Raw genomic sequence first — 20,137 nt, 5'->3', positions numbered from 1 at the left:
CGTATGATGTCTAAGCTCTTGGCCTCGACATGTTGTGGCGCTTCTTGTCTTAGGATCATAATCCATGCACGCCCTGCGGGTTGGCTAAGGACATGTCTTGTCCTTCGCCTAGAACTGAGCATCGCTCGCGTGCACAGCCCAATCCTCAAGCTTGACACTCGCCTCGTGCATCTGCACCCGGCTTGCGCTTCGCCTGAGTAAGAAAACCTTTAGTCCTTGACCATTGTCTTGTGCGTCTTTAGTGGCATGCCCATACATAGCCCTCGTGGCACACTTCCATCCCGAATAGTGCAGTGTCGCCCCACAACTGCACGTTTAGGCCAACGGACCCTTGCTCGCATGGCTGAACCCAAGCCATGCTTACAAGTAGACACATGATGCTCCTAAGATAGGTGCATCAAGTATCCAATTGGCACAGAGGTCTTTGTCCAACATTTCGGCAGCCCGCAGGGCATACCCGTCCCACATATCAACCTCCAGCGCCCGTTTGGTGCCCAACGCTAGCCCGAAGGCGTTGCACCGTCCATAGAGTTCCCTAACTCGTATGGATACCTAGTACACTCCTTTGAGTCGTCCAGGCAGGCACTTGAGGTTCTCTCTCAAGGTCATCAAGAAATAAAATAGCGCATTTAAGTGATTTGGCTAAGCGACTAACAACTATGGGATTAAAAGGACTATTGGGAACATAAAGGACTGAATCTAAAGGTAAGGAAGGAAGTGAGTGTGCTTAACCTATTGCAGTTGCCATGGTTTGAGACCCATTGGCCATTATGACTTTTGGAAGAGATTGGGAATACGAAATAGTTGTGAAAAGAGATTTGTTACCAGAAATATGATCTGATGCACCTGAATCAATGACCCAAGACTTAGAGGATGAAGATTGGGAGAAACAAGTCATGCTATTACTTGTTTGAACAACATAAGCGATCTCAGAAGATGTCTGCTTACTAGGGGCGGCTCAACGGTATCCGGGGCCTAAAGCCAAAATTCAACGAGGGGCCCTAAGTTTTTTCATATTTAAAAACTCATTTAATAAAATTTTATTTTGAAGTTAATTTTTCTAGCTTTTTGAGATGTAAAATTTTTAATAATTTATTTATAATCGATTTCTTAACTAGGATTATATATATTTCTACTTTCTAGGATTATTATTCAATTCTTTTAGGATTTCCTAATTTTTTAAAAGATCTTTGTTAAACTCTCACCAACTTCTTCTTCTTCTTGGATTTCATTCTCTTCTACCTCAATTATATTAGTGATTTGTTTATCTACCATAAATTCTTCCTATTTTTTGGGATTGTATTAAAGTTTCAATTCTTTTCTCCTTTTTTGGCATTTTTAATATGCGGATTCATATTTTCTTGTTGACATATTAAAATTCTAATAAATTTAAAAAGCTAATACATATACTTACAAACAAAAGATATAAAAAAAAAAAAAATTAGATGCAAAGTAATAAGAAAAGTATAGAACAATTGAACCTGGTTTAACAAATAGTCATGGATAACTTGATATATTACTTATATTGTTTCAATATTTTTGGTGCAATTCCGGGAAAGCTTGACAAAAAAAGAGTTCGCAATTGCTTTCTACTATCATATTTGATAGAATATTTTATGAGACAGTGGATTTATAAATTTGGAAAGGAATATAAAAGATTAAGTAAAAATCGGTTTAAGGAGAAAGTAATAAAAGTTTCGTGGGCCATGTGATAATAATGATAATATATAAAGGAGGCAAGACATATATTCACACGTAAGTAACTATTCTTATTCCCAAATTATCTCTATTGGTCTCATAGTTCCCTTATTTATGAAAAATATACTTTTTTTTAATATACTAAATATTTTTTTAAAAATTCATCAAATACAGATATAACTATTTAATACAGCATCAGAAAATTTTGGGGCCCCCTAGATGTGGGGCCTCAAGCAGATGCTTGAGTGGCTTTACCGTTGAGCCGCCCCTGCTGCTTACATGCTTTGTACTGAAGGAACTCAATATAATCTGTTAAAGAAACTATCCGACTATTCAAAGCATCGGTTCCCATGTCGCTACGAGATGTTTGCTTACATGCTTTGTACTGAAGGAACTCAATATAATCTGCTAAAGAAACCATCCGACTATTCAAAGCATCGGTTCCCATGTCGCTACAATTTGTAGTAGTAGGGTTAACTTGAAATAATGGAAATAAGTAACTCCTTTGAGAAAACTGAAGAAATAGCTTGAAAAACACTGTTTACAGCAGGAAAACAGAACAATGTTCTGTGCCTGAAATACTGTTCACGCTGGAAACACTGTAGCTTGCCGTAATAACTCAAAGTGGTCGGAATGAAACAAAACCAGTAAGGGTAGGATCGAAATTACCAGGCGATCATACTGTTCAACCGAAACTTTTTCAAAATCTGGCCGGAACAGTGCTCATGCGCCGGCGCGTGGGTCAGATCTCGCCGGAAATTTTTCTTTTCCCGACATGTGAGGGCGCGTGGACGTGTGTTTTCCTGTGGGGTTGATTGGGGTTTGGTCGCCAGAGCCTGAGGAGTCTTGTGGTGGTGTTGGTTTTTTTTGCACAACACCAACAGAAAGTGATTTGCTTACGGACAGCCTTCTAAGTCGCCGGAAAATCGCACGGCGAAGAGGTCTTGCTTCCCGGAAGTCATTGGAATGATACACAACGACGGGTTTCTCACTAATGCTCTGATACCATGTGAGAAGGCACGGGAGAAAATATGTTATTGATATTAGATGTTTAAATACAATACAAGAAGTCCTTATTTATAGTTATACACTACAAAGAGATATTACTGTTCTTCCAATGTGGGACCAGACTACACTATATATATATATATATATTCCCCTTATATATGCTTAAAATTAAAAAGCCCAAGTTTCCTGAGTAGACAAGCCTACGTCAGAGAATCAGAAGAGCCTTTTCTCACTGGTTCGGGATTGTGACATCCTCCCACACTCATTATGTCATCGTCCCCGATGACACATCAAGGCATGCGACATCCCGGAGTCTGCCCCCTCAGGTATGTACTTTGCGGCTGCTCAAAAGGAGTCGTGCCCCATGCACTTCTCCCCCAAGTATCTTCCAAGCGTGCCTCTGCACTTCACCTCCTTTCGGTGTTCACTTGGAAAGTGCCTCCGCACTTGCACCCTCTGGTGTCTCACTTTGTGGTTGACCCACACTATCGACCACACCATGACCCCCACGGCCTTCATGTCCGTCTGAAGCTCTTCCTCCAATGGTAAGCGCATTAACGTGCTTTTTCGCGTGGCTCCCGTAGCCTTTTCACGCCTTCTGGCATAGCTCCCGTAGCACAATCGCTCTCGTAGCCTTTTCCTTGCCCTCATTACCTTTGAGGATGTGTTTGCTTCCGGACTCACAATTTTGCCCTAATGCCTCTTGCATAGGCGGATCCTCCCACACTCAATGTGGAGGATACTTCTTAGCGCACACGTCCCACTTGGCCTTCGGCCAGCTCTTGGGACGTACTTTTGGTGAGTACTACATTCTCAAATTCATAGCATCGACGCATTCCCGAACAGAGCTCTTTGTTTTCTAACTGTCACTTTCTCAGCAAGTACCCAATGTTCCCGGTAGTACGTCTGTACTCGCCCTATAGTCAGGTACTCTCTTGGTCCTACTGGCACGACTTCCCGGTCCGGTTGTGCATCGCACTTGGACTCTCAACGGTCCCCGATCATTCGGCGTACTCCTTTCCAGAATGATGACATCTTCCAACTTGGAAATATGCCCAATTCTGGAGCTTCGCTATTTCCTTCGAATCCGTCTCCTCACCTTGGCAATGCCCTCAGGCAGCTCACAGGTCTATCCCGCAGGAAAGACACTCAAATGATGCGTTGTACGCATCCTTGGCAAGATCTCCGCTGCGATCATGCCCAAAGTTTATAGTCCACGGCTCCCACTCTTTGCAATATGGTTGCTCGACCTGGCAAACATGGACTATTCTTGACCTTCCGACTCATCGGCATATCACCCCATTCAATAGAAGTCCAACAGTATCGGGTTCTCGATCTCTGGTGGCATATGAACATCAATCTTTGCTTTGACATGATCTCCGCACTGACATTCAAAATGCACTCGCCATCTCAACTCTTGCCTTGACATTGTTTCATAGCATAGTATGGCCTTAATCAGCTCTGATACCACGTGTCACGGGCCGACTTTCTTACGCTCGTCAGCGGCACCGAATAGCCCGTGCGGCGCATGCAGTTTCCCTCACTGCAGGCCAGCCTTTACTTTTCCCAGGTTTTCCAAGCACGATCCTGTGCCTGTTGATGGAGCTCGCCCATGAGGCTCGCCCCAACTGTGCCGCCCGTATGATGTCTAAGCTCTAGGCCTCGACATGTTGTGACGATTCTCGTCTTAGGATCATAATCCATACGCGCTCTGGGGGTTGGCTAAGGACATGTCTTGTCCTTTGCCTAGAACTGAGCATCGCTCTCGCGTGCACAACCAATCCTCAAGCTTGGCACTCGCCTCGTACATCCATACCCGGCTTGCGTCTCGCCCGAGTAAGGCAACCTTTAGTCCTTGGCCATTGTCTTGTGCGTCTTTAGTGGCATGCCCATACATAGCCCTCGCGGCACACTTCCATCCCGAATAGTGCGGTGTCACCCCACAACTGCACGTTTAGGCCAACGGACCCTTGCTCGCATGGATGAACCCAAGTCATGCTTACAAGTCGACACATGATTCCCCTAAGATAGGTGCATCAAGTATCCAATCAGCACAGAGGTCTTTGTCCAACATTTCGGCAGCCCGCGGGGCATACCCGTCCCACATATCAACCTCCAGCACCCGTTTGGTGCCCAACGCTAGCCCGAAGGCGTTGCGCCGTCCATAGAGTTCCCTAACTCGTATGGATACTTAGGACACTCCTTTGAGTCGTCCAGGCAGGCCCTTGAGGTTCTCCCTCAAGGTCGCTCATTTGATACGGCTTGGTGGCAGCACGTATGGGGGAGGCGGGTTGAGCTTTCAACACCTATACCCCCCTTATATATGCTTAAAATTAAAAAGCCCAAGTTTCCTGAGTAAACAGGTCTACGTCAGAGAATCAAAAGAGCCTTTTCTCACCGGTTTCGAATGAAGTCACAACCCCAAAATGCGGGTTGTGACATTTTTCTTATAATTTGTCGTTTCCTATCCTATTGTTAGTTTTATTTGCATTTTGTAATCTTGGTTCCAAGAATATGGCGTTTGAACATTGAATCCCTCAAACTTATTTTCCAAAGGATTTTAGTGGGATATTTCGTTTGAAGAATATGGCGTTTGGACAACGCTCTTCAAAGTTCTTTGCTAAGTTTTGAAATTGGAAAAGGTATATAAACCCTCTTGAACTTATCTCCTATTTGCAATTACACACTTATTCTTTACGGTGTCCTATGACCCCCTTGGACTATTTTAAAGTGGAATTATTTACCCCTTAAATGTTGATGTGGCAGAGAGTGAAATATATTCTTCCAATATAGTATATAAGCTATATATATATATATATATATATATATATATATATATATATATATATATATATATATATTACCCCACACATCCCCACAACATAAATTCGAAATATAACCCAACTAGCAACATAAATTCGAAATATAACCCAACTAGCTAAAGGAACAACCCAGCTAGAAAAATTTCTTCCGCCATCAGGCCTTCGCTCCGGTTCCTTCCTCTTCTTGTTTTTCCTTCAACTTTCTTTCGAGTCTCAAAAATCCAGCTAACAACAATGAACAATTTAAGCCGATGTATAACTGGAAGGCTAACTCCAATGATTCTTTTTGCTCTCATTTCATCTTCTCTCTTGCCCCACAAAATCAAACCAAAATGCTATTTTTCTTGGGGTGTGTTTGGTATGATGGAATATGTTTTCCATGAAAAATGTTTTGCTAGAAAATATTTCCCGGAAAACAAGTGGCTTTCTTACTTATTTCCTAGTGTTTGGTTAATAAGGAGAAAATATTGTCCCAAGAGCATTATATAGTTTAGGCAAGCACTATAATGCTGGACTCACACCTTAGACCTCGACATCTGACCCCGACCCTGACCCTTAATTCATACATCGAACCCAACCCCAGAATTGAACCCCGACCCAAACCCGAAACCAAACCTGAACTCGACCCGAACTTGGACCCTGACACCAACACCCGATTTTGACCACGATCTTGACTTTGACTCTGTATCCACACCCCTATCCCTGACTCTAACCCGAACCTCGATCCTTAATCCCGGCCACGGGCCTTGACATTGTTCCTAGACCCGCAACCCGAACTGAACCGTGATAGTGGATCATGACCCCAACCTGGCCCCGACGTCGAACCTCAACCCTTACCATGGTCCCCAACCGCAACCCCATTTTTTACCCTCGATCCTAGACCCGAACACCAACCCCGACACCTGGCACTGGTGACCGACCCCAAACTTGACCCTGTCCCGACATTTGGTCCCTTACTTCGACACCGGGGCCCCGATCTTTGTGTTTCGGTTCACGAAGTCCGAGACGGGCGGGGGAGGGGTGGCAGGAGTTGGTGGGTCAGGGGCGGAAGGAAGGGGTGGAACAAGGCAAGGGAAAGGGGGCCGAGGGTGGGTTAGTGGTGGTGGTGAGGGGGGATTTGCTATTGAGAGTGAGGTGTGCCGGGGTATAGAGTTGGTGAGGGGAGATTTTCCTCTTGTTCATCAAGAAAATATTTTTATAACATTCAAGCTAACCAAAGTTGAAAAATATTTTCTATAAAAAACCAAACACACCCTTAATCAATTGCTCTTTTTAGTTTCTTTTGTTCCACTAATAGAGTCGTTAATGTACAAAAATAAATTCTTTTCTCGTCTTCTTTCCATTTGAAAAATACTTTCTTTGGTATTTCTCAAGAAGGTGTTGTTGATTAGACTCTAGAAGAAAGGAATAGAAGAAAAAAGAGAGATAAGAGGACGAAACCATGGCTTCTGATTGTCGGCGGTAGTGGCAGGGTAAAATAAAAGAATGAAAGAGAAAAAATCGAATAGAAAAAAGGTTAAAAGGAAAAGAAGAAGAAAAACTAAAAAATAATTATGAAATAAATATGTGGGAGCGTGTATTATCACCACTTAGTATAGTTTTGGGTGTGACTTCTCAAGAGGGTATATATTCCACTTCAAAATAGTCCAGAGGGGTTATAGGACCCTCTCAAAGAATAATAGTGTAACTGCAAATACCAGACGAGTTCATGTTCTTTTTTTTTGTCTTTTCCCTTTTGGAATCTACAAGCTCTTATATTTAATAAAGTCACAAGTAGGGATCATGTTACAGCTGAGACATATGCACACCAATGTCCCAGCAAAATTTGCGCATTAGAACAAGTGTAGAAGTTAAGAATCTTTTTCTCTTCTTTCGTGGGAGAGACTTGAATAGAATAAGGGAAGGACTTATTGACAACGAAATCTTTTATTTGCAAGATACATAAGAGGAGAAATACTAGATAATTTCATATACCAAGATTTAAATAAATGAAAATAAATCATCTAACTTGTTTGATTTGTCCCTTCCTAGCCAAACGGGTGAACCTTTTTGCTTACAAACTCTTTCTTAAGTTGCACCAGGAAGTTGCGAAAAGAAATGCGCTATCAAGGGCTTGTAATCTTAGAAAAGTGAGTATTCAAGGACAAAAGATTGACTTGTCTAGAACTAACTAGTGTGAGTTTAGCAGTTTTGAAAATCTTAAGTGCTTTTGGAACATTAGAAGTTGTTAAATGATATTGGTTTCTTGAGCAAAGCTCTTCACCTTCATCTAGCATTCTTCAGTTCTTTATGCAAACTAGAAAAAATAACTTTATCAAATACAAGGTTTGCTTAGAGTGAGGCGATTAGACTGTGGGGCAATTGGAATGTCTTGAGGTCCTAAAGTTGGCAAAATATCATTCAATAGGGCGACCTGATATTCAAAGATTGGAAGTTTTAACCAACTAAAGAAATATTGCAGATTGAAAGAGCAAACCTCAAATATTTGAAGGTTGCAAATCTCCAATTTCAAAGACTTAAATACCTTGTCCTAAATCATGTGATATGCTTGAGGTTGTACTAATTGAGCTGGTTAATGTCAGTAACCTTTAAGAGATGGTTAAGAAATGGCACCGGAGAACACAAACAAGGTGATAAAACTATCTAACGGAAAGCAGGAAATGCATGAAGAACACATGCAAAAAGCAAATCTAGAATGGAAATAGAAGATACGAAAAAGAAGAGCTAGGCTCTACAGAGTTTCAAATTCATGCTCACTACATTTCGCTCCCCCCCACCCCCACCCCACCCCAAAATAGTTTATGCAACGACACAACAACAAAATTGAAAAAGGTCATTCGAATACATTTTGTTTTGAGATGATTTATCTTTGTTATGGTTTTCGCCAAGTGTATCGATAAACCATGTATCCATCATTCATAAAGAATAGAAAGTTTCACAACCAAAGAGAGGTTGATACCTAAACTCGAAGGGCGGCTTTTGTGCCAGCTGCCTTAAGCTAATTCCACATAGGAATCAGATTGAAGTGTTACGGGCCACAAGTAGTGGTCCAAGTTTCCATTTGGTAGGCGCCTTTTGGGTTAAAAATTCAAGGTGACAAAACAATGAGTCCCAAAAGCCTTGAGGTGGTCCAGAGAGGTCCGGGCAAAGCGAACAATACGTGTCATGTTGGACTTTGGCCATGACAGAAAGAGGCTGCATCTATACCTATGATATGAAACCGAGAGCATATTGTATAGGCTTCATTACAGTGATATACAATGGGCTCCTTATTAGTCATTGTCATGGCCTAAGTCCAACGTGGCGGGTATTGTCCCTATTGGCCCGATTCCTCTATGCCATCTTAAGGCTTTTGGGCTTCACATTTTGTCCCTTCGGCTGGACCCCTTTAGGTCATCTCAAGGCTTTTGGCATTTGTCCTAGCCCAAGTCCAACATGACAACTATTTTTGCTTTGATACGGTCCTTTGAGCTACCTCCAGGCTTTGAATGTCATGATTTTTGTCCTCTTTGCGCCTTTAACCCAAAAGTCGCCTACCAAGTGGAGACCCTGACCATTATTTATGGCTATTTACCTTTCCACTAACTCTGATGTGGGAATATCCCAAGGCAACTGTTACAGCGACCCCTCTCCCCAAACCCTCGAGTTCAAGTGTTACCACCCTTTTGGCGGCAATACTTTCTAATCTCTACAGATAATGGATAAATTGTCCGCTGAGTATGAATATATAGACATACACTTTGATAATGAAGATTTAGAACATCGACTGACCTTTTTCAATTACACCGTGTGACGTTGCAATCAATTGTTTCGGGGAGGGGCGTAATATAGTGAGAATGAAGTTGAACTCTTTAGAGCTTGACCCTTTTTTTTTTTGTCTTTGATTTTTGTTCTAGAGTTGCTTTTTGCAATGCATCTCTTGTTTCCTATGTGGGATAGTAAATTTGATCTCCTTCTTTGCGTTCTCCGACGTCGTATTTTGAAGGCTAGCTACATCAGCCAACTTAATTGGTACAACCGCAAGTTCATCGCATGATTTAAGAACAAGGTACTTAAGTTTTTGAAATTGAAGATTTACAACCTTAGATCTTTCCTTTCAATCGATAATACTTTAAGCTGGTTAAAAACCCCAGTTTATTTGCCTTACTCCAAACAAATCTTGTATTTGACAAAGTTAATTTTTTCAGATTGCATAGAGAACTGAAGAATGCTAGAGGAAGGTGAAGAATTTTGCTTATTAAACCAATATCTCTCAACTACTTTAAATGTTCCAAAGCACTAAGATTTTCCAAACTGCTGAACCCATCCTAGTTAATTAAAAAAAATCAGTCATTTGCCCCTGAATACTCACTTTTCTAACAAAGTAAATTTCTTCGGCTTGCATAGTGACACGAAGAATGTTGGAGGAATCTAAATGGAGGCTTGATTTATTGTGTGAATAGAATACATTATAAATGTAATATAGAATAGTGTGTATAAGTGTCTCACATCAGGTGATGTAACCATATAAATTGAAAAGTGTGAATCTAAAAGGATTCAAGCGTAAGACGGTATCTTTGCTCATACTTTCAATCTATTCTTCAGTTTATCTTCTCATATTCAAATTATCAGTTGGTCATGTTTATGTAAAATCCATTTCATATTCAAAAAGAAAATATTGGCCAATTTGAGAAGATTGTATGAAAAGAATAGAGTGATGTTGTATTCAGAGGCGGAGTTAGGATTTGAAGTTATTGTGTTCGGGATTCTAACCTTTTTGTGTTATTGGGTTCTAAATTAAGAATTTGTACCTATTCAATAAATTTCTTAAGGCAAATATAGAGTTTGGACTAAAGCTACTGGGTTAGGCTGAATCCGTTGTCGCCCCTGGTTGTATTGTGTTGTCTGGCAGATAACCAAGAACTGAATTAGCTTTCAGTTTGTTAGTTTGACAACTGTAACTAAAGTAGCTTACCAGTTAATCAAGAAGATTCATGTGTAGCTAATATCAATGTCTCTATTTATTTAATTGTGTACAGCTTGTTATATTACTTGATCTGTAGAATGATTAGTTCATTAATTTTGCAACATTGATGTCTTGCAGTAGAATTTTTGGCTGTTCTAAAGTAATTAAAACGATCTTAAGCCTTCAACATGCTAAGAAACTGAGAGGACTGATGTTACTTCGGCACAGGGGCGGGGCAGAGTGCGGGGTGTGGGTTCGGCCGAACCCAATAGCTAGCTTTTGTTCAAACCATGTATTCGTCTTAAGAATTTCATTGAATATGTATAACTTATTAATTTAGAACCCAATAACTTATAATGATTATAATTCTGAAGGAATCCAATAGCTTTTGCGTGGACCTTGTATATGTATTAAGAAATTCACTAATCTATACTATATTAAAAGCACAAAGTCTCTTAGCAAAATATCGTTCGCTTTTTTTACCCTTTAAAAATAGATTTCACATTGGACAAATTTGTAATTGTAATTTACTTCATTTTTTTAATATTTAAGACTTAATCAACTAAATTTTATTTATTAAATTCTTCCTTATTTGAACTAGGTAAATATTCCTAATATTGAGGAATCTAAAATGGAGTTTGATTTTACTTATACAACTTTTTTTCCATATTTAAATTATGTAGGTATTTTCCTTAAATGTTTCCAAGTGTTTATTACGTTATGAATTTAGTCTTCATTTGAGTTTTGTAGTACTAACCACGTAAGAATCATCAAACATGTCAAAATCCACTTTTTTCGATTTCTTTTTGAACCATATGAATATTGTTCATTCTAATATTTCACATGTGCATGAAGTCTTAAGGTGATTTATAAATTTTTTAGTTTTTAATACAAACTATTTAATCATTGATGATGGATAACACATACATTATATTATACATTAAATATAATTTAATCATTTAAATAATAACGTTAAAATTAAGTGAAAAAAATTCTGTAACAGGAGCTCCTAATATTTAAAAATTCAAAATAAAATAACATTTTAACTTATATAAATTATTTTCTCATTTAAATAGCATAATATAACTTTATAACTCCTTAATCTAATCCATATCCAAGAAGAAAAACTTACATTTTAATTTTAATTCCTTATTTTTCAAGATCTAATAACACTCATCAATATTAAATATAAACAAACTAAGTTGCACCCTATTTAACTATTTTTTTTTTTGAATTAGTGAGAATATTAAGGTATAATTTATCATATTTTCAATGATAATTCCAATCAAAAGTACTATATTATCAATTCAAATGGCATAAATGAGTTTGGATATAATGATGAACAAGAATACTTAAAATGAAACAGTTTACAAAGAATAAGTAAGAACTAATCTATCTATCTATCTATCTATATTATTATAAAAGTATGAATGTTTTAGGTTAAATGTTGAACGACAAAAATATTCTTGAAGACTTTTATACTCTAAAATATTTATAGAATTTAGGAATGTAGTTGTAAAATCACCCAAGGATGAAAGGGGGGGAAATATTAGACGAAGTGATCTCCCGTAATAATTCTATTTCAAGTCTGTTTCCATATATCACATGTGAGGGTATTTATTCAATTTCTTATACTCATTCGTTGCATACTTGGATATTTATAGTTACCGAGGTTATAGTCTTTTTTACCAAAATTTTAAAATCAATTTTTTTTAAAGTATTTGTTCTCAAACGTAAAAGACAAAAGTATTTTTGGCACAAAAAAAGTATTTTAGCACAAAAAAAACATGGCCAAACAGGACATGGCCAAACAGGCTATTAATATGTATCCATATTTATATATCTATATATATCTATATCTATATTTAATAATTTGCCTAATATTTAGGGATTTGAAGTCAATTAAATAATATAATTTTAATTTAAAATTATAGTAATAGACGTAGAGTTCTAATACCGTACTAATTTCACATGAACATTGAATAACAAATCTCAATCCGGCAATCCTACGAGTGTTTAAGAGTTCTATTTTGAATAGGAGTAGTTTGCAATTTTATCGTTAACTTAATTTTGCTTAAATAGTCCTTTCGTTTAGATCCATCTGCCTTCTACTTTCTTCTCCTTTAGCCATAGTATCTCTAGAAGATCCAAATTTTTTGTGAGCAGATTTATCTGTGGCCATGCTTTGTCTCTGACATGACATGTACGTAAACTCAGCTTTATAAATCTTTTTTGTTTTATTTTGTTTGGATGCTATTTGTTAGTTGTATTAGTAGAATTCATTCTTTACCATAAAGTAATGCATGTCGATATTGTTGATTGCAGAGCGATGGTAGTAATGAAATCAGCACATTGAAACTTGTATAGCAAAACTTAATTGGATGGTCTGCCCTGAGTATAATGTGTATTTAGGAAGTTGTGAGTTTTATTGTTCAGTGTATCCGATCATAGGTAAAGCCAAAATTTCAGAAAGATGATTATACTATTATGAATATATAAATTCAGGATGTAAGTTTAATGCGGGTTCAATCTTTATGCTCTTATTGTTGAACTCAATATACAAAATTATAGATTCCAAATCAATTTTTTTTTTGAAAATTTAGTGATTTTCATACTTATATATCTATATTTCATGTCAAACATAATAGGATTAGTTGAACCATTAATTATATGCTACCTGATCTATATTATGAGTTTTATTGGCACGTTGTGTTAAGTGCAACTCAAAATGTCTATATTGATTGACCAGCCTTTAAGAGGTGGTTTTGTCTACCTCTGTATCGTATTTTATAGGTTGCACTGGAGTTCAAATATGTTAAAAGAAACTGGACTCTCTATAGCATGTTGGTTAACCGACTCATTGAAAGTTTTTATTGGTTGTTAAAAAATCTTTGTCAGTTTATATGCATGCGGGAAGGTATGTGCTTTAAAGATTGAAATAAGCGAGACTTGTAATTTAAAATTACGCATACTTTCTTTCATGATTCCTTCAATATTCATGAAACGAATTGTGTTGTGTTTTACTCGATCAACGAGTACGCGTGTAAATTAAAACTTTAGTTACACAGCTTAATCAATATGAAAGAAAAATAGTTGTTGGAGCATGTGACTGTGACGACCCGGCCGGTCGTTTTGAGTATTATAACTCCGTTCTCCTATTTAGTGCTCAATTTATGCTTTATAGTTATTTTATTACTTATCGGGTTAGTGCGTTCGGATCCGGAAGGAATTCGGAGTGAAATGAGACACTTAGTCTCATAATTGAAAATTTAAGTTAGAAAAGTGGACCGGATATGGACCTACGTGTAAACGACCTCGGATTTAAATTTTGATGATTCCAATAGCTCCGTATGGTAATTTTGGGCTTAGGAGCGTGTCCGGAATATTATTTGGAGGTTCATAGTGGAATTAGGCTTGAAATGCCGAAAGTTGAATTTTTGGGAATTTGACCGGGGGTTGACTTTTTGATATCGAGGTCGAAATCCGTTTCTGAAAATTTGAGTACCTCTGTTATGTCATTTATGACTTTGCGCAAAATTTGAGGTAAATCGAACGTGATTTGATAGGTTCCGGAGTCGTTTGTAGAAATTAGAAATTTCAAAATTTATTAGGCTTGAATTGGGGTATAATTCATGGTTTTAGCATTGTTTGAGGTGATTTGAGGGTTCGGCTAAATCCGTATGATATTTTGGGACTTGTTGGTATATTTGGTTGAGGTCCCGAAGGGCTCGGGTGAGTTTTGGATGGTTAACGGATCAAAAAAATGGACTTGAACAGCTGCTGGAATTTTCTGAATGCGTCTGCGATCGTGTAGACTTAGTTAGTCAGTAGGGGTTTTTGTTCTACACGATCGCGTGGGGATATCTGCGATCACGTAGGATTAATGTGAGGCAGTGGCACTTTGTTCTTCGCGATCGCGTGAAGCGGGGACGCGATCGTGTAGCTCTGGGATTTTGTGACTCGCGAACGCGTGAAGAAGGTCGTGTTCGCGTAGAGTAAGTGGAGCGGAAATAGAAGTCACGCGTTTTGTGCTTCGCGATCGCGTGGACGAGTCCGCGATCGCGTAGAGTAAAATCTGGGCGATGGAAAATTGTTCTTTCCGATCGCGTGGGAATGTTCGCGATCGCGTAGAGCAAATGTCTGGGCAGAGAGTTTAAGTTTTAAAGAGGCGATTTTCGGGAGTTTTTCAAGAAAAATAACGGAGTAAGTGTTCTTAACTCAATATTGGTTAAATTACCCGAATCCATGGTTGTTATTATCATTTAATTGGTGAATTAAGTTGGAAAAGTTTGAAAACCCTCTTAGTTTAAATTGAAGATTTGAGGGTCGAGTTGGAGTCAGATTTTGATAAAATTGGTATGGTTAGACTCGTGGTTGAATGGGCTTCCGGATTTTGTAACTTTTGTCGAGTTCCGAGACGTGGGTCCCACATGCGATTTTTGAGCTAAAATTCGGATTTTTATGAAAAAATAGCATTTTCTTATGGAATTAATTTCAATAAATTTTATTGACTAAAACGAATTATTTGTGATTAGATTCGAGGCATTCGGAGATCGATTTGCGAGGCAAAGTCATAGCAGAGAAAAGAATTTCACGCTGTGAGGTAAGTAACAGTTTTAAATCTGGTCCTGAGGGTATGAAACCCCGAAATTTTGTGTCATGTGATTATTTTGGAGGTGACGGACGTGTGAGCGTGCAACGAGGGGATTGTGACTTGGTCCGTCCCTTGAAACTGTAAAGTTGAATAATTTATTGTTAGCTATATGCTCTCTATGTGTTGAAGAAATTTGACTATAAATCATGTTAGAAATCATGCTTAGGCTATGTGATAGTATTGTTGGGACCCACCGAGGTCACGTACTTGTTGAATTATTTGCTAATTATTGTCTTGTACTCAGTCATGATTTTTCTTGCATATTATACCTTAGTCTTTTCTGGATATTTATTGATACACTATGCTATCTTTGTTTGGGCTGATCTTTGTGATTTCTCAGAGCCCGAGAGACTAGAGAGGTTGAGGACTGAGTAAGGTCGAGGGCATGTCGATGAGGTAAGGATATTATGGCACGTGAGTTATCCGTGCAGGATATTATAGCACGTGAGTTGTCCGTACAGATTATGGCGCTTGGGTTGTAGGAGCCCCTCCGGAGTCTGTACACCCCCAGTGAGCGCGGGTACCCATTGAGTGTGAGTGCTGAGGGCTGAGAGCCGAGTGATGAGTTGAGTGATTGTTGCCTGAGAGGCTGTACTTGCTTTGCATTTGTTGTTGCACTTGGTTGCTATATGTCATTGTTGTGAAATCTCTGAAATATTTTATATCCGGATTACATGAACTTGAACTGTATAAAATTGATTCGACTTAAACTGCCGGATTTGAAAGCATGTCTATTCTTTGCGGGAATTATTGAAAGTGAACTATAATTGTGTAGCTCCTCATTATCTTCAGTTCCTTAGTTATTATTGTTACTTGTTGAGTTGGTTGTACTCATACTACATCCTGCACTTCGTGTGCAGATCCAGGTATTTCCGGACATAGCGGGTGTTGATCATTTCGCGCAGTTGATTTTCAGGAGATTCAGAGGTAGCTGCCGTGTTTCGCAAACCTTGTCTCTCTTTCCCTATCTCCTTGTTTACTGTATTTTGGTCTTAGACTATTATAGACCTTATGTTCCAAATTTGTATCCATATTAGATGCTCATGTACTCAGTGACACCAGGTTTTGGGGAGTGTTCATGTCAGTATTTATGGGATATTGTATAGTATTAAATTATTGTATTTTCAAACTTAAGAGAAATTGGGGTTTATCGAGATTATCGGCTTGCTTAGTATCGAGATAGACGTCATCACGACAGGTTGGGATTTTGGATCGTGATAGTGACATAGGCATAAAAGGAAGTGAATGATACTTTCTTTGTCATAATATTAACATTAATTTTTATCGTCTTTATTCCTAACTTGCAATAAGGATTTTACATCATATCATGAACTGATAGAGCCATCAAGAAGTCAGCTTATTAATATTTTGACAAAGATGAAATGATTGATATTCTGTGAATGTAGATGGAATGCAACAACTATTGAAGGCTACACACAAGTTTCACTAGTTCTAGATAGTTAGTTGTTGCGTGCTTCATTGTGTTAAAATAAGTATTAATAAGTTATTCTTGCTAAACTATAGATCTGAGTTGCAACTCATAAGTTAATTTCTTCTAAATTATATATGTTTTGTGTGAGAGAGAAGACCGAGAAAACAATGGAAAAAAAGGAAAAAGAAGGTGGTTATTAATTAATTAGAAGATTGAATGGTAATACATGTAGATAAAATGTAAAGCCGATATTGTTGGCATATTCAAAGGCCAAAAGCTTTCCTCTTTCCATAATAAGTAAAAAGTCGCAACAAAAAGCAAGTTCTATGGTTCAATATGCTAAGTCTTCTTATTTACTCTCAAAAAAAATTTCTTTCCAAATTTATTCGTATATTAACCAATTAAAAAATAATAGCGATAACAATTTGTACATGGTATGAAGAAATTAATATTTTTTTGGTTAAACTATTAACATATCCTAGGTAAACTATTAGTTGCACATTTTGTTGTATATTTTTAATATTTTTCTCTTCTCCGGTCTAGGGTATTACGTGCAGGACACGTACATAGAAACTAGTACTTTATTAAAAGCATGAAGGTCCTTAGCTAAATGTCGTTCATCATTTTTACTCTTTGAAAATTAATTTCACATTGGATAAATATGTAATTTAAGTTACTTTCTTAATATTTAGGACTTTAAAATCAAGTAAAATTTTAATTATTACCTAATACTTAGGAGTTCGAAATCAACTAAACAAGGATAAAATATATTAAGAAAAAAGAAGAGAATATAAAAAGTAAAAGGTAAGTTTCTTTTCAACCAAGGACAAAAAATATTTTATAATTTTCATGTAAATGTTTTGTGCCTATATCATACAAGGAAAGTTTTATCGTGCAAGATCAATTTTGATACTTTATTTTCCTTTTCATACAATATTTATTGGTTTGTTTAAATTATATTTTATTAAATTGTTTCAAAAATATAATTATTCATGTGTTAGTTTTCTTAATATTTACTTATTTAGGATTTTAAAATTAATTTTATTTATCGAATATGTATTATTTGAACCATTTCAGAAGTCTTAATATATAAAACTTAAGATTAATTAAAATTTTAATCATCTTTTACAAATTATTTCCTTAAGCAAATATTTAAATTTTGATATAAATTGCTATTTTTTAATAATTTGTTCTTCTTACGTATAAATATATTTATTAATTGACGCACTACACACGTACACCATTATTTGAGCAGTATATGTATTAAAAAATTCACTAATATCTATAATTATTTGACTGTGAATCTAATTATTGTTATATACTGTTGCCGTAGGAACCATAAATTTCAAAATTTGAATGTTTGGGGTTGTTGGATCATATCTAGTAGAGGGGAAAAAGTATATAATTTGGTGATATCTTGGAGTTAATAGGTCCATGCCCTTGCCCAAGGCTAGAAGCTCACAAACAATCCATGGCAAACATCCAAACCATAAACCAAAATTATTCAAAATAACCTTGAAAGATGCACTAGGGCAAGAAGCTTATAAAATGAAATGCATCACTTTCTCAAATAAAAATTGTTCTTTACCTTTCGGTCCATTTCAGGATAAAACACAGGTTTTAAGTTCACTTTTATGTTAAACAATCTTACAATTTCTGAAAGAATACACTCAATATTCTCTCTCATTTTGGACTTACTTTCTTTTAGAATATAAATAACATTTAAATTCTTGCAGTGTCATATCTAAAGCTTTAGTCTTCTTTTCAATTGAAATTATATGGGGAGATATATATATCCAATGAACTTTGAAAATCAGTGGAATATTTTTGAAGGGAGTCTCAACTTATCTATCAAATATTTGAATCAAAGGGGTAGACGTTCAATGGTGCTCTATTGGAAACAAGATTCAGTCGCTACAGGTCCACGACACACTAGATAAATCAATTTTTTTTAACTGGTATCAAGTGTGGTCATTCTTTTTTGGACTATATCTGGCTTTAATTAAGAGTTTATGTACTGCGAAAACAATGTGACAGGTTTGCTAAAATAGCAAAGTTGCAGTGTCGAGATTTTGGAAGTTATGGTTCAAATATCGTTGGATTGGAACCAAGCTAACTTACTATATATGGTCCATCAGATTTAAAATTCCTAAAATCTTCCCCATGTTGAATTATTTGTTCCATCGTCAAACTTTCACACTAATATTAATAATAGTAAGATTAATAACAATAGAAGTGGTAATAATAAGTTCATGGAAAAAGGGGCAAATTTTTGGGGAATTTCTTTTAAAAGCAAGAAATTATTTAGGCTCGTAGGATATTTGTTTTAATACAGGCATGTTTTATGAAACTTTCAGGGTTCGTTTGGTTGGGAAACAAGTTATCCCGAAATTAATTATCTCACCCTTTCATAGGAAAAACAATACTACAATCTCGGGATTAGTTATATCCTAATTTTATCCCAATCAAACATGGGATAAACATATTTCAAATTTATTCAGAATTAATTATTCATTATCTCTCGTACCAAACGAGCCCTTTCTTAAAATCAGGAATTGGGGTCTCGCGGTGCTGACTGTAAGTTAGCTTTTGTTGGATTTATAAAAAAAATAAAAAAAAAGTGTGGACTAGGCAAAAAAAACTTCCATAATAACATATTGTAACGGAATATTTAATTTGCATGAAAAAACACCGACTAAATGAAAGGAGAAAGTGACACAAAACACTCTATCTATCTTTCTCTTCACGTTTAAGTTTGTGCCAGTTCTTGCTTCTTATGTTTCATTATGGAGTTTGTTAAATTGTTCCAGCTATATACTTATGTACTCTCACATTCCTTATACATATATATGATTTTAACTTATATATATTGATAGTCTAAAATTTTTTATATTGCACTGTTAGTGCATTCTTATATGTTGTAGCAAATAGTACGTCTTGTATTTTTTAGTTACTAGAAATTCCATTAATAAAGAACTGTTACATGCATAGTTATCTTCTAGTTACTTGATATGATAAATACTTTGCATTTTCACATTATGTATGTATACAAGTTAAACTCCTGGACAAATATACCCTGAAACAAGCGGTGTCACGTGTTACCGCTTCAAAATATTTTACTTAATATGTATATATAGATAACAAGCACGATAAATATATTGGTTATAAATATAAAAAGTTACGCTGCTTATCATTATAATGACCTATTCATTTGTTCATTTTTTTAAAATATTAATACCGTTTATCAGAAATCCTGCGCAGCCCCTAGTTTCTCATGTATATAAGAGAACTTTTCGAAAGTCGACTCATTTGAACCATGAACAATTTCTTGAAGTTCCATAAAAATAGAATTTATGGAAAAGCACTTTGACTAATGAACAGTGAACAACGAAATGGATCATGTCTGAGAAGTAAAGCAAACTTCTCTAAATAATGTTTAATCTTACACTTAAAGTACGGATATGTAAAAAAAATTGCAACAACTTTTATCTACTTTCAAGCCAAGCTATGTAATCCCACTAAATCCTCCAATTTTCCCCACTAAATACACTACATATAAATATTAATACTATGGTTTT

General features: G+C 36.6%; 1 protein-coding gene across 6 annotated transcripts in view; it reads left to right on the top strand.

The window, feature by feature from the left end:
- LOC107794505 (histone-lysine N-methyltransferase ATX2) overlaps positions 1 to 10,823 on the top strand; it is a 70,278-nt gene extending 59,455 nt beyond the window's left edge. Inside the window, exons 26-27 of one of the 6 annotated variants that reach the window (XR_012698477.1) lie at positions 9,519 to 9,576; positions 9,716 to 10,159. The gene's annotated coding sequence lies outside the window, so the exon portion shown is untranslated. Of the gene's footprint in view, positions 1 to 7,609; positions 8,324 to 9,513; positions 9,577 to 9,715; positions 10,160 to 10,611 lie in introns of those variants that run through there. The other 5 variants (XR_012698475.1, XR_012698487.1, XR_012698481.1 and 2 more) reach the window with 5 other exon arrangements.
- Positions 10,824 to 20,137: the final 9,314 nt, after the last annotated feature.

The sequence above is a fragment of the Nicotiana tabacum genome, chromosome 14 (assembly GCF_000715075.1).
Source record: "Nicotiana tabacum cultivar K326 chromosome 14, ASM71507v2, whole genome shotgun sequence".
Lineage (NCBI taxonomy): Eukaryota > Viridiplantae > Streptophyta > Magnoliopsida > Solanales > Solanaceae > Nicotiana > Nicotiana tabacum.
The sequence above is the reverse complement of the archived record's forward strand: the minus strand, read 5'-3'. Positions and strand labels throughout refer to the sequence as shown.